General features: G+C 37.7%; 1 protein-coding gene across 1 annotated transcript in view; it reads left to right on the top strand.

Annotated features, from left to right (window-relative positions):
• The window catches only part of PIK3CB (phosphatidylinositol-4,5-bisphosphate 3-kinase catalytic subunit beta), an 87,418-nt gene that overhangs the window by 6,130 nt on the left and 68,209 nt on the right, over window positions 1-13,079 (top strand). The gene's annotated exons all lie outside the window — the stretch shown is intronic.

Genomic DNA, 13,079 nt, shown 5'->3' with positions numbered 1-13,079 from the left:
AAAAACAACCAACAAACAAACAATCAAACTATGATGATTGAATGGGAAAGAAAATGAAAAAAAAAAAAAAGTAGGTTGTGGGTTTAATTTTTGTGCCTGTATGTGATGGTATCTTTCTTCTTTGCGTGAGTTTACTTGTAAGAGGGGAGGAGGTGACCACCCTGTGATTTCTAATTTCTTTTTATGAGACGCAAGTAATCGGTGTATTCCCATTACTAATCTTTTGAAGTTCACTTTTGGGAACTACCAAAGGTTTAGACTGAAAAGTCTAAACTTCTTTTCACAATGTTTTTCTGAGGCTTTTGTTCCCATATTTCTTGTATCCAGAGCAGAAAGCAGAGGCTTTTGTTCGTGTGTTAATTTGGAACTGATGAACATTTTTAAGTGATGTGGAGGCCATTAGGAGCTTGCACTGGTTGCTCTTGCTTTGGGTCATTCCTGTCCTCCCCTTGCTCCCAGGCACCATATATTCACTGGATTAAAAAATACTATGGGAGGATTCAAAGATGAGTTAGATGATGTAAATTTTGAGTTTGCATCAACTGGCGGCACGTGCGCAATAGCTTGTTTGGATAGTAGAGGTAGATAAATAGTCTTGTGGAAGTCATGGGAGTGTTTGTGGTTTGTGTTGTCAATAAGAATTAATAAGAATATTAGTGTCTTTGATTTTTATGATACAGTATTGTTATCAAGCACTTGCTAATTTTCAGTGTTTCTGAAGGTCCTTTGTTGTCGGAACGCACAGAAGGTATCTTTAACAAAGCAATGAAATATTTAAAAAATAAGCATAAGAATAGTCAGTTGTTTATGAAGGCTTTTGTGTGGAATGTGCAATAGCTGGCGTTCAGTAGGATTGACCTGACATTGCAAGAGGCTCACAGTCCTGCTGTCAAGTGGTTTTGTGACAGATTTAATGCAGAAGACTTGTGCTTGTATGCAGCTACAGAGTACTAGAAGCAGTTTAAAAATCAGAGTAGGTAGATGGTTTGGAGAATATTGTAAAAAATCTCTAGAAAATAGAATAACCGGTAACATTTGTAGAGCTTGAGTTCTTGTGGTAGCTATCTGTTGAGTAATGCCTGTTTTATCTTTTGTAAATAAGGTGCTTGAGAGATGGATTTTGATATTGTTGCATCATTTTATTTTCGAAAAGTGCTATTTTGAAATGTGCTATGTCACCTGCAGTTAACAATTTGGTGTTCCTAAGTATAGAACGTTAATAACAGAAGAATATAAAGCATACCTGATTACATTTGTGTCACTACAAATAACCCCCAGAAAGACTGCTTTCAAGTACTGCAGTATGATGGTTTTCTGTCAGTGATGCGAGTATTGCTATTTAGTATTGTGTCCTCCAGAAGGCTGTAAGTTAGCCTGCGGTTTGTGAATACAGACACAGGTACACACAGAGGAGAACCAGGTAAACAAAGGTAAATGTTGTCAGTAGAAACTCGAAGCTAAGTACAAAGTTGATGTGGTAGAAAGAAGCACATAAAATGTTATTTAAAAATTGTATTGGGCACTGTATCCCCTTCCTGATTGGCTTCATGCCTCAAATTCCTTCCTCTGTTTTTGAAAAGCACTTTGGTCCTCATGTCTACTTTTTTCCACTTCATCCACCTTTCAGTATACCTGGTTTTTTTACTTTTTTTTTCTTCTTATAGTCTGTCATTAAATTTACTACTCTTGACTTATTCCTTCTCCTCAGATGCCCCATTATTTCCATCCCAACCCCCAAAGAAATTAAGGACCTGTGTGTTAACCATGTGCGAGTCTTCACTCTGTGTCTTGTCTTTTTAGACTGCTGGTTCTTGGAGGCATAGGCTATTGTTCCTTACAGTGCCTTGTGGGGTCCTGTCCTGAAAATGTGTATTAGAAATAATTTATGCTTTACAAAGTATAATATTCTGTAAAATGGAATCTGCAGAAGAAAGGACTCTGGGGACAGCTGTGGGAGGGAAGGAAACCAGTAATCGCAGATGAGGTCCAGGCTGGGAAACAAGCGGACTGAGCCATGGTAAGGGCTCAGCAGTCTGGGACTAGAGGCACGCCAGGGAGATGTGGGGCTTGGTGTGGTAGGAATCGTGATACTGGGAGGCCTGCTTTCGGATCCTGTATGTTTCAGTGCGTGAAGATGGCTGGCAATGTTCTTTGTTCTCTGCTGGCGTTGGGATGTTGGGGTGTTTTTTCAGATCCCTTTTGGACTTAAATGGGTGTTGCTAAGGGAGACAAGGCCTTTGGGATTCTCCATTGTGTGTGGTGGTCTGAAAATCATGTGGGCTTCGAGTATTTGTATGTCTGGCCTTTAGTGCTGAGTGTCTTCCTTTTGCTTCAGCTGATACAGAGAAGGACCTCTGAATTTACTATCTAGATATCTATATGCCCTGCTAAGGATGCAATTCAAGACGTCAGTGAAGATATTTAAGGAGGATTGTCCGAGTCATAACCAGGGATCCTCTAGGCAAAGAAGAGTTAGTACTTGGTATACAGACAGCAGTAAAACAGAGATAGTGCATATATGTGTATGCAGTCCGTATAGGCACATGAAATGGCCAAATGCCAACGAGACACAGTAGAATGTAAGTCCTGTTACTAATTTATGGAAATCTACCAGAACAAAAAACCCAATAATGAGTCCAAACCTAGAGGAAACAAAATTTGAAATGTAGCTTTACAACCACCTGAAAGGAGGTTGTAGCGAGGTGGGGGTCGGTCTCTTCTCCCAAGTAACAAGCGATAGGACGAGAGGAAACAGCCTCAAGTTGCGCCAGGGGAGGTTTAGATTGGATGTGAGGAGAAATTTCTTTACTGAAAGAGTGGTTAAACATTGGAAGAGGCTGCCCAGGGAAGGGGTTGAGTCACCATCCCTGGAGGTATTTAAAAGACGTGTGGACGTGGCGCTTAGGGACATGGTTTAGTGGTGGACTTGGCAGTGCCAGGTTAACGGTTGAACTCCATGATCTTAGAGGTCTTTTCCAACCTAAATGATTCTATGATTCTCTGATTTTATTCTTTCAGTTTTCTTATGTCAGGTTTGAATGGAAGTTTCATGGGAGTCTTACGTGCAACATGACATTAGAATTGAGCCGTAATACCGGGAGGTGAAGAACGCTTGTCTGCGTCTGCTGAAGGATTTTAAATTATTTACTCGTAGTAATAATTTAAGTGTGAAGAGGTATGTGGAGAGGAACTGTCTTGTTTTTCTTTTCATGGGAGGACTGTATTTGGGAATCTGTGATAAATGCTGACTGGAAAGTGAGTAGTAGTTTCTGAACCCTCTTGAGTGAAGAAAAGTATCATTAGTCTGGCAGACCGTCAGCAGCAAATGGTACATTAATTTTTGGCACAAAACTCCTGCTAGCAAAAAAAGAGACTTTCTTTTCTGTTGTTAACATCAGTCCCTCATTTTTATTATTATCTGTTCTCAGCAGGCTGATATTCTTCAGCTTCTTTTTAATATCCATGTAAGACAGACACAATGCTTTTGACAGAAGTCCTTTTATATTTTATTAAAAATCAAAAAATACTTTCTCATGTACTGATAATCTGCATCCATCTACATAACTAACTTTTCTTTAAATAATAACTTTATTATGATTACAAACTATTATGAACTACGTATAAACTATCGCAAAATTTCAGATGTTACTTAAAGAGATACCACTATTAAGATGTGTATTAAACTGTGTGGAATACAGTGAGTCTTCATCATAGGCCAGTTTTACTTCCCCAGCACTTCGGAAGTAGTGTTTTGCATCTACTACTAGTGGTAGTAATATAAGGAAGTCATATTTTTTTATTAAAAATTTTTATTTACACTTGAATTAGGTGATCTCTAGCTATGTTGAAAATTTTAGTAAGCTCAATGTAATGATCTAACTTTATTTTTTACCTGGATAATAATAAAAGCATTTTTCTGCACTGAATTGTTGCTTTAAGTGTTAGGGTACCGTTTTTTTAACACTCAACGTGATTCTGCCTAAGTTCTTAGAGTTCAGCTAACAGAAGTACATAAAAATTGTTTATTTTTATATGGCAGTCTGTTTTGATAACTATAGTAATTTCTACTTCCTTTGGGTGCTGTAAATAAATCCGGTGTATGAAGAGCTACAGTGATTAAGAATAGCAGAAAAGTACTGCATAGAAAGGAAAGGTTATTTAGTAGGAATTGAATTCTTCAGTAAAATACAAGATTTGCAAGAATGTGAAGATGTAATTTAAAAAGTTATAAGTAATGTTAAGATCAGAGAATCAAGTCTTTTCCTCATCATTTCTTATCTGAATTTGTAGTAGTTTCATCAAGATTTGCAGCAGCTCTGTATCTTTTGAAATTGAATGAGCATGTTGGGTGCTTTTGTAATGTCTGTTACTGCAAATAGGCTGGATTACAACTCACTTTATATTTGATTTGCTATTCACCACAAAATGACAAAGTCCTTATCTACTTCCACTTTTTAAATAAAGAACTTCTCCTCTCTGTTTTTTCCTTTACTCCATTATGTTTGACTTGAAATCTTCAACATTAATTTACTTGGGTGAGAAATACTGTGGGTAAAGCACTGGCTAGGCATTTGCAATAATTAGATTCTGTTTCCAAGCGCGTCACATGGGTGCTGTTTGAGCTTAGAGAAGTTTGGTTATCATGGTATGTTTTCATCTGTGCGTTGGGGATGAGGCGGTTACTTTTTCTTTCTTCGGTGTCTTTGCTTGGTAAAATTCTCTTGTGTTTATGTCCTTGAACATACATGATGTCAACTGCCATGGACCTTACGGTATGTGAGATGCTACTTTAAGATAAATGCAAATGCTTAATTGAAAAATACTTTGTAGCAGCTATGGTAGTTGAAATGAATAGCAAATAGGTTTTGTGTGCTTTATATTAGGATGGAGAAAAGGTAAATGTATTCTTAAGTGGCCCCATTTAAAAAAAATCCATTTAAGTGGCCACATATAATCATCCCAGCTGATGCACAGCCTCCCTTTGCCTAGTATCTGTGAAAATGCTTTTGTTGAAAGAAAACCTCCTTTTTGTATTTAAAAAAAAAAAAAATTCCATAAAAAGTAGGTAGAAGCAGACTGTAGTATAGCAGCTGAAGTATTTTTAAAGCATCCTATTAAAAGATTAAGAAGTTAGAATCTTTAGTGTATTGTCATGGGAACAGAAATTTCAATGATTAACCCCCTTCTATTTATAGCTGTTTTCTCTGAGTTAATATTCCTGTTCCAGTTAACTTCTAGGTAAATTTTATGAGAAGCCGGAGCCATTCTTGCCTTAGTCTTATCACTGCAGCTAACGATTTCAGTGTCCTCAAGTTACTTTCTTTTTAATGTGAATTTCACAAATCATGTTGCTGTATTTTCAGATTTATTTGTACTTTGATAACTTGTCAACTTCTATTGCATGCAACTACAGGATTTAAAAAGGCCTTCAGCATTTGATGGCTCCTTTTGTCTTCCCATCACTACTTGTTGATTTTTAAAATACTGGTATATCACTGCTTAAGACTGATCTTCTGGGGTTATTGGCTCATGAGAACGAGAGATGCGGGCTATATGCACTATACTGATAAAGCTCGAAAGAGCCAGACCTAATATATACCAATAATTATGAAAAATTTCCACCGTCTTGATACCAAAAGTTGCTGCTTCATTGTTAATTTAATTGGGGTTTGTTGGCCAGGAAAATAGCATGCTACTTTTACTGTGTTTTTTAACTCTCTTTGTGGCGTAATAAAGGGTTTCTACCTATGTAATGGTGGTTTTCTTGACAAACAGGCAGTGTGGTTGGTTAGACCCCTTATATAAGAAGTCTTCAGAAATGGCAGCATTCCTGAAACTTTTGGCTCAAGCTTCTAATTTTGGTGATTAACAGACCCAGTTAACCTGAAGAAAGGTCTCTTGGGGTGCGGTGGCAAATGAAATGGTGTGTTGTTTAATTTTCTGTTTTTCTGTGATGTACTTGTGAGAAGTAAAATAGGATTATAGAGGGGCTTTGTTTTCTTTCTGCCTTATCATGGGAGAGAATTTGAAAGGAGTTAAGGCAAATATTTTTCGAGTCTTTCCTCAGGACTTGCACCCTTTGGTATATCACTCCTTTGCTGTCAGGTGTGATGGTGAGAAATTTTTATCATGGTCAAACCATTGATGCTTGTGTGAAAACTGAAAACTCTTTGCTTTCATTTGCAAGAGTCACTTTTTTGGTTTCTGATCTTACAGCATATTTTAAGAATTGCTTTCTTAACTACAAATGCTGCTGCTCCAGTGCTCTTCTGTGTTCCCGGACTTACATACCTTGTATACTACTACTACTACTACCGTTGATTGGAGGTGAAGCAACATGCTCTGGAACAGAAAGTTGTTCTGACGTTGTGAAGTGGTTGTCAAAAGAAAGTCTCTCTAGTGGTTTGCTCTGGAAGAAGGAGGAGCTCATGCTTATTTATCAGAGAAAGAGAGAGCTTTTAGGTGCCTATTGCCAGAAACTGATGTAAATATTGATCTCCTAATTCAGTGGTAGCAGGAGGATAAATACATTCTCCAGAATATATCAGTTGCCTCCTTTCCTTAGTCCTTCCACACCTTGCCTGTGAGAATGTCAGAGAACATACCATTTTCAGTCCAGCCTTTGTCAGGTTCCTCTTTAGTCTTGTGGTTTTGGAGGTGTTACACAGAAAGTTAAGAGGGTTTTATTTTATTCTTTCCATTTTGGTTCATCTCAGTGTCAGGAATTGCTTTGCAATTTGATCATACTGAATAAAGAATTATTCTTAATCTGGTTAGAACAGTTCTATTCACTATGGCATCTACGATACTAAGGGTAAGAACTCGTTCACCTGTGTTAGAGATTTGCCAAGCAGATTGCTCTCTTTATGGAGGAAGCTTATTCCCCAAGTATTTCTGTGCTCTGCCAGTGCTGCTATCACACAGGGTCATAGCTGTTGCTACTCTTTGTGCGAAATTCACTGAGGGGAATACACACGGCAATGCACTGAAAAGGGTACTTCGAGCAAGTTACAGCTCTGGTACTACTATAGCTCTGTTCCCTCTCAGAGCATAGAAGTAAATTTCTCACTGCAGTGTTCCCTGATGCCACAAAAAGCTTTTATTTCTGTCAGAAATAAGCCTGTAGAAAAGATAGTTCTTTACTGAAACCTTTTCATTAATGAAGGAAGCTGAAAAATGCTGTATAGTCTAAATTACTATGCTGAGCATTGCAGCTGATGAAAACAGAAGTGGTTTTTTTTTCTACATCAAGTGTTCTGTAATTTTAGGTGATATGTTTAAAAGCAGTGTAAAACATATGAATACTATTCAAATCTGACTTTCGGATCCAAATCCAGATTTGAACTGTTGATTTGATGAGAGGAGGGTTTTTTTTTTTTTTTTTTTTTTTTTTAAACCAAGCACTCCCCTGCTTTTAGCCTGGGAGTAGTGCAAATTTACTGTTCTTAAATTATGTAATATTATGAGTTGTCATGCTGAAATTATGCTTGATATTTTTACTTTTTTTCGGGGGGGGGACGACCCAACCCTCAGAATACTCACCCAAAACCCAACCAAGCTTCCATGAGCAGAGCCTGGTAGCTGCATACTTGTTGAGTTATTCTTCCTGTTTTTGATACGTAGTAACTTTCATAAAGAAACCCAATTAATTTTATTAATATGGAGGGGAATTTAGTTTTTTTAAAAAATAAATAAAAATTGTTGGTGATGCTAGGAATTATTTATCAGCTCTAAGACGACAGAATCTTTGATAGCCACAGACTTTTTTTTTCTTGTTAAATAATGGATATCCCAGATGATCAAGAAGGTTATAGAACTTTTATGTAAAGAGGCGTTAAGGGAGACAGTCTACCAATATATATTGCGTGGCAGCTTTTATTGAAGAAAAAATAGCTAACGAAAGGGATAAAATAATCTTGCTATAAATATAGATATTAATGTAAAGGATTATATTAGAACCTGGGAATGTGATTATTTAAATTTAGATCAGAAAACTTGGTCTCAAAATCACTCCCAGATACATTCTAGATTGTAAACTGTGCACTGATTGCCATTGTACTGCCAATCTTAAATTCATAGATAAGGGCTAGAAGGAATAGGGGTATCATAAAAATTCTGTCATTTCAATGTTTCAGAGGAAGTGTAAGAATTAAACGAAAAGCCCAAACTTGTATTCAGGCTTGCTATTAGTTTTCTGTTCAGTTTTGCCTGGTTTTCTCCACCCCTTTAAATGCGTATCAGGTTTGCTGTTGAGCAGCTAATACCAGCAGGAGGGTGGCTGTCCTTGCTTTCTTCAAACCCTGCTCATCTTGCTTCCATGTTCCCCTAGTGACGCTCTCCCTTTCTATTTTGTAACACAGTTGAGGTTCTTGGAGGGTTTCCATACACACACTGAGAACCTGAATTTGTACATTCCGGCATATAGTATGCAACTCTTTTGATAACACCCTGAGCTTTCAGCACCAGAGTATGAGGCAATAGAAGTCTCGCTACCTGAAAGAGGGGGGAGTGGGGAGCAAGAGCAAATTAAAATGCACAGTGTTTCATTACCTAAAAGAGCTTAATAGATCTGTTTTTGAGTGTTGGATATAGCTGAAGGTAAACTGTGTTTGTTAAGTGCTTGAATTTTTCCTTGCTTCATCACAAGAAATACTCTTGGTGATTACTTTTAGTTTCAAATGGTATTTACTATACACATGATGTTAGTGATGAAATACTGTTGCTATTTATCATGTGGTAATATTTGGAATCAAACAGCAAGTTGGACCACAGCAGCATGTCTTTGAAGTATGCTTAGCTAGACACTACTGTGTTCGTTCATAATCTCTTGCAATCCACACTTTGGAGTTTGTTTTAATCGTAAAGAACAAAGCCTTTAAACTGGTATCTGGAGCAGAGTGGGAAGTAGCTTCACAAAATGGCTCATAACAATTAATTACTGAAAAATTAATTGTTTAGTCTTGCTAGTTAACTACTAATGGTGTTCTCATTTATATAAAATCAAATATGCACACAACAAAAAGCAGAATTTCAGAACTAAATAGAAGTAAATTTGCATAGTTTCACCATATTAGGCATTTAATAGAATGTAAATGGGAAGTGAAACATCAGCATCTGAAAGCAGTGAACAAAATAAACTGCACAGAAGAGATCACAAGAAACAGAAATCATGAGTAGTCCTATTAATAATGTTTCAAGTAACTAAATAATTGCGATCTTTGCAGAGCCAAGATGAAGACTCACTGTTTTATTTCTCTGTTTAAAATGCAAATAAATACTTATTCATTTAGTAACTTTTGGGTGGAACCAGTAGGGTTTTTCGCAGTGTTTTTTACACCTATGACGCACTAGTGAGTAGAAGATGCATCAACAATAAAGGCCATATTCAGGTATCCTGAATTCTGAGGAAATGCCTAGTCAGCAAGAGCTATGCACCTTAAGTCTGTCGGGTTTTAAGCCTGTCAGAGGGAAATTATGGAGAAGGACTTCATAAACTTCAGAATGTCTGAAAATGGCCTTGAGCTCATTAAATGAATATAAGATTTCTTTATCAAAAAATGATGGTGTGGAGGTAGTTTTGTTCCTTAACAAGTCCTCGTGTTCTGTGTTATGCCCAATAATTAAGTTAGCTTCAAAAGTAGGTTTTAAAACAAAAGTATGGGGCATAATTGTGGTGTGATACAGGACCAAAAGAACCGGTGCTTCACTGATATCTCACAGGTATAGAAATTGCTGTGCTGCTGGCAGTTAATGTCCCCCTCTCCCAGACTTTCGTTTTCAAGTACTGCTTTAGATGTAATGAAAATCCATGTGGAATAAATTTTTTTTATGATTGATTGCAATCTATTTTAGAATTCAGAAAGATGAATTGTAGTAGTATGACTGCTGAGGGTGTGCAGTGATTGCAGACCAGTTGATTGGCAGTTCATTAACTCTCGCAAATATCTCTGTAGGTGTCACAAAGGCTTGTGCAGGGTGGTGGATTTGTTTGCACCTGCCTGAACTACTGCTCGGTGGTTAAGTTAGCTCAGTCTCAAGCCTTTGAGCTTCACACTCCGTGTGTGTCCGTGTGTGTGCATATAGGTATGGATTTCTTGGAGGAGGAGCACTGCTCTGTGACCACGGCTTCTAATTCTTCACTTCTGTAAGCCAGATTTAGTGAACCAGATTTAGAAAAGCTGCAGCACTGACCTGGAGGTATAAGTGATCTGTGGGCTCTGGGAGGAGGTGGGGGAACTTATTATGTCTTCACGTGGATGAGTCTGTTCAATCTAAACTACTCATTTCTTTGTCACCAGCTCTGGAGCTACTAAACCAGTTGGGTAATCACTTGTGCCCTGAACTGGATTGGAACTGGAAATGATCTGGAAAGTGTTACTCATTTGACTCCATGTTTATGAATCAATATAAAGCATATCTAAGCACTTGTTTGTGAGTCATCTGAAATCATAAAAACACTGCTGTTTTTATAAAATGGTCACGCGCAGCCTAGAACTTTGTGCTTTTTGAACTATAGAGTACCCTCAGATCTAGTACATTCTCCAGCCCAGAATCTCTCCTAGGATGTTTTAGTATTCTGCAGTTGTTGTTCTAAGTTATCAACACTGGCAGCCAGCCCTCTCCAATACTGAGCGCGTTTGCAGGGTCTCCCACTTACAGAGACTTTACTAATCTTGATTTCAGCACACTGCTCTCAAATCAGAGAATGATTGGTTGCCTACCAGAATGAGAGAGGAAAAATTTGCTATCTATTAGAGTCTTTTTTTGTTAAGCTTCATTAACAGTGATGTGTTCCCCTTCTGCTTTGCCCAGAGGCATTTCTTTTGAAGGTGGCAGAGCAGAAGAAAAATGGTTGAATCATTCTGGGAAAATAAAATAAATTATTTTTGTTTAGGTTTTTGTTTGTTGATCCTAAATCGTGCAGGTGATGCCTTGCGGTCTGGAAATACCTGTTCTTTGTTCCTTTAGTTGAAGGTCCTTCATTTTCCAGTGCCAGTAAGAACCCTAAGTCGTTTGCTCTTTTGTTGACTTTATTGTAAGGACAAAAGATTGTAATTTGCCTCACAACTGCAATCATTCTGGGTTCTAAACTACAGTGAGTAGGTTACTTAACCCTGAGCACCAGCAGGATATATGACTGTGAAAGAGGGATTCTGTGCTTCCCTCCCCCTCCCAAATTAAATTCAAATGTCAGTAACTGACACACTGTTAAAAATCAGTATTTTCAAAATAAAGAGTTGATGAAAGCTTGCAAGATCTCTTTAGTATTGTCTTACAGTTCTAAACTGAAAGGAATTCAGCAGTGTCTGTAACCAAGTAAAAAAAAAATCTGATTTATTGTAAAGCATATTAGTACGTGCTTGTGTGAGTATAAATTTCTTTTAAACAAGCCTGTTGGACACTGAAGGGGATTTCACAGAGGTGAGCCATAGCTTAGTGAGGCTGGCTCTCTGGGTAGAGTGAACATGGCTTCGTTAGAGGGTGATTCATAGCAGTTGAGTACAGAGCTCCTGCTCTGAATCACCTGCTGGACAAATGTAATTATGATATTGAGTTCTTCTTAATGAAGACATGTGACTGAATTTAGCTTCAAATCATGTTTCTAACTGTTATCCATTTAACTTAAAGAATAACACTGACCCACATTTTTTAGTCATTCATGAAAATGCTTTGTGGTCTTTGTTTTGTCTGTCTTAAGGAAAAAGAAAGGCTGTAAACTGACTTGTAGTTCTGACAGATCTCTTTTTGCAACTCATTTGGCTTAGAGCTTGGTATTCTGCAGTTTCTGTCTCTGCTTGGTTTTTTATTTTCTGTGGGTATTTTTACGTGATGAGAGCTTGTAGCTATATGCCTGTTTGTTTTGGTTAAAAAGATTTTTGTACAAGATAGGTGGGTTTCATAGAGCAATTGTGTCCTGCATTTTAAAGAAGAGGCTGAGGCTTTTTTTAAAGGATATTACTGTTTTTTGACCAACCACCAACACCTGTGTAAGCAGAACACAAGGAAGAACAGTGCTGTGTGTATAATAGTATGCTGTCTATTATCAATAAAACATTTTGTCTCTTGATAAAGAGTGCAGAAATAAGTGCCACCTTTAAAAGGTCAAAACTGGTCTCTGCCGTTGAAGAGACTGTGGGCACTGCATAATTAGGATGATGCTTATGTACAGTTCTACTGTTTGGATCAGTCTGCACGCAACACTATGCAATATATAGGAAATAATTTTTTCAGATTCAGGCTTTAACTTGCATTTTCAACATTTGCACTAGGATGTGCAGTATGTGGAAGTTTAAAGTTGCTGTGATTTAGCCAGATGTGCACTGCTGCAAGTTCTTTTTTTTTCCTCACTGTTTTAATTCCTGAACTTGGGTTGTAATGGCTTAATTACTGATAGTGAAAGTTCTTGAAGAATTTTGTGCCTACTATTGTTGAAACTTAGGACTGAGGAAGGAAGGAAAAGAATATTGCTTTATATTTCTTTTTTTTTCGTTTGAAGATATTTGGTGTATTTACTGATGGTTAATCCTCTTGTCTCAGACTCAGTGAAATGGTGATTTTCTTCATTGCTGAGTGGATGCTACAGCAGCTAATTCAGCTTGACATTCGCTTGTCCAATCTTCAGTGCTATTGAGGGCATGAAATGCACAAGACGGCTTTGAGGTAGCTGAAGATGTGAACTAAAAGCTATAAAATACCCTAGCTGTACGTTTCTGTATGTATCACTGTCCAAAACATCTGCTGGTGCTCTCAGCACTGGTCCTGATGCCATCCTCAGTGCATTCTTCCAGGGCAGGAGATTTATTTGCAGAGAGGAAGATACTCAAGAAACTGCTGTATCATGTCAGTCAACCCACTCAGAGTTCCTTATCCTAAAGCAAACCCGGACTATCCTCTCTAACAAACGGTTTCTTTGTGTGCTCTGGCGGAATTCACAGAGGAGCCTGTCTGATCGGTCTAGAAGTTGTTACAGAGTAGAAGACCATAGGGCCACAATTAGCCCAGTAATTTCTATGTGGCATCTTATACTGCTTATGAATGATTTTTTTTATCCCCCCCCCCCCCTTCTTTTTTTTTTGTGT

Source organism: Aptenodytes forsteri, unplaced genomic scaffold (genome assembly GCF_000699145.1).
Source record: "Aptenodytes forsteri isolate BGI_AS27 unplaced genomic scaffold, ASM69914v1 Scaffold382, whole genome shotgun sequence".
Lineage (NCBI taxonomy): Eukaryota > Metazoa > Chordata > Aves > Sphenisciformes > Spheniscidae > Aptenodytes > Aptenodytes forsteri.
This window is presented reverse-complemented; position numbering and strand designations above follow the sequence as displayed.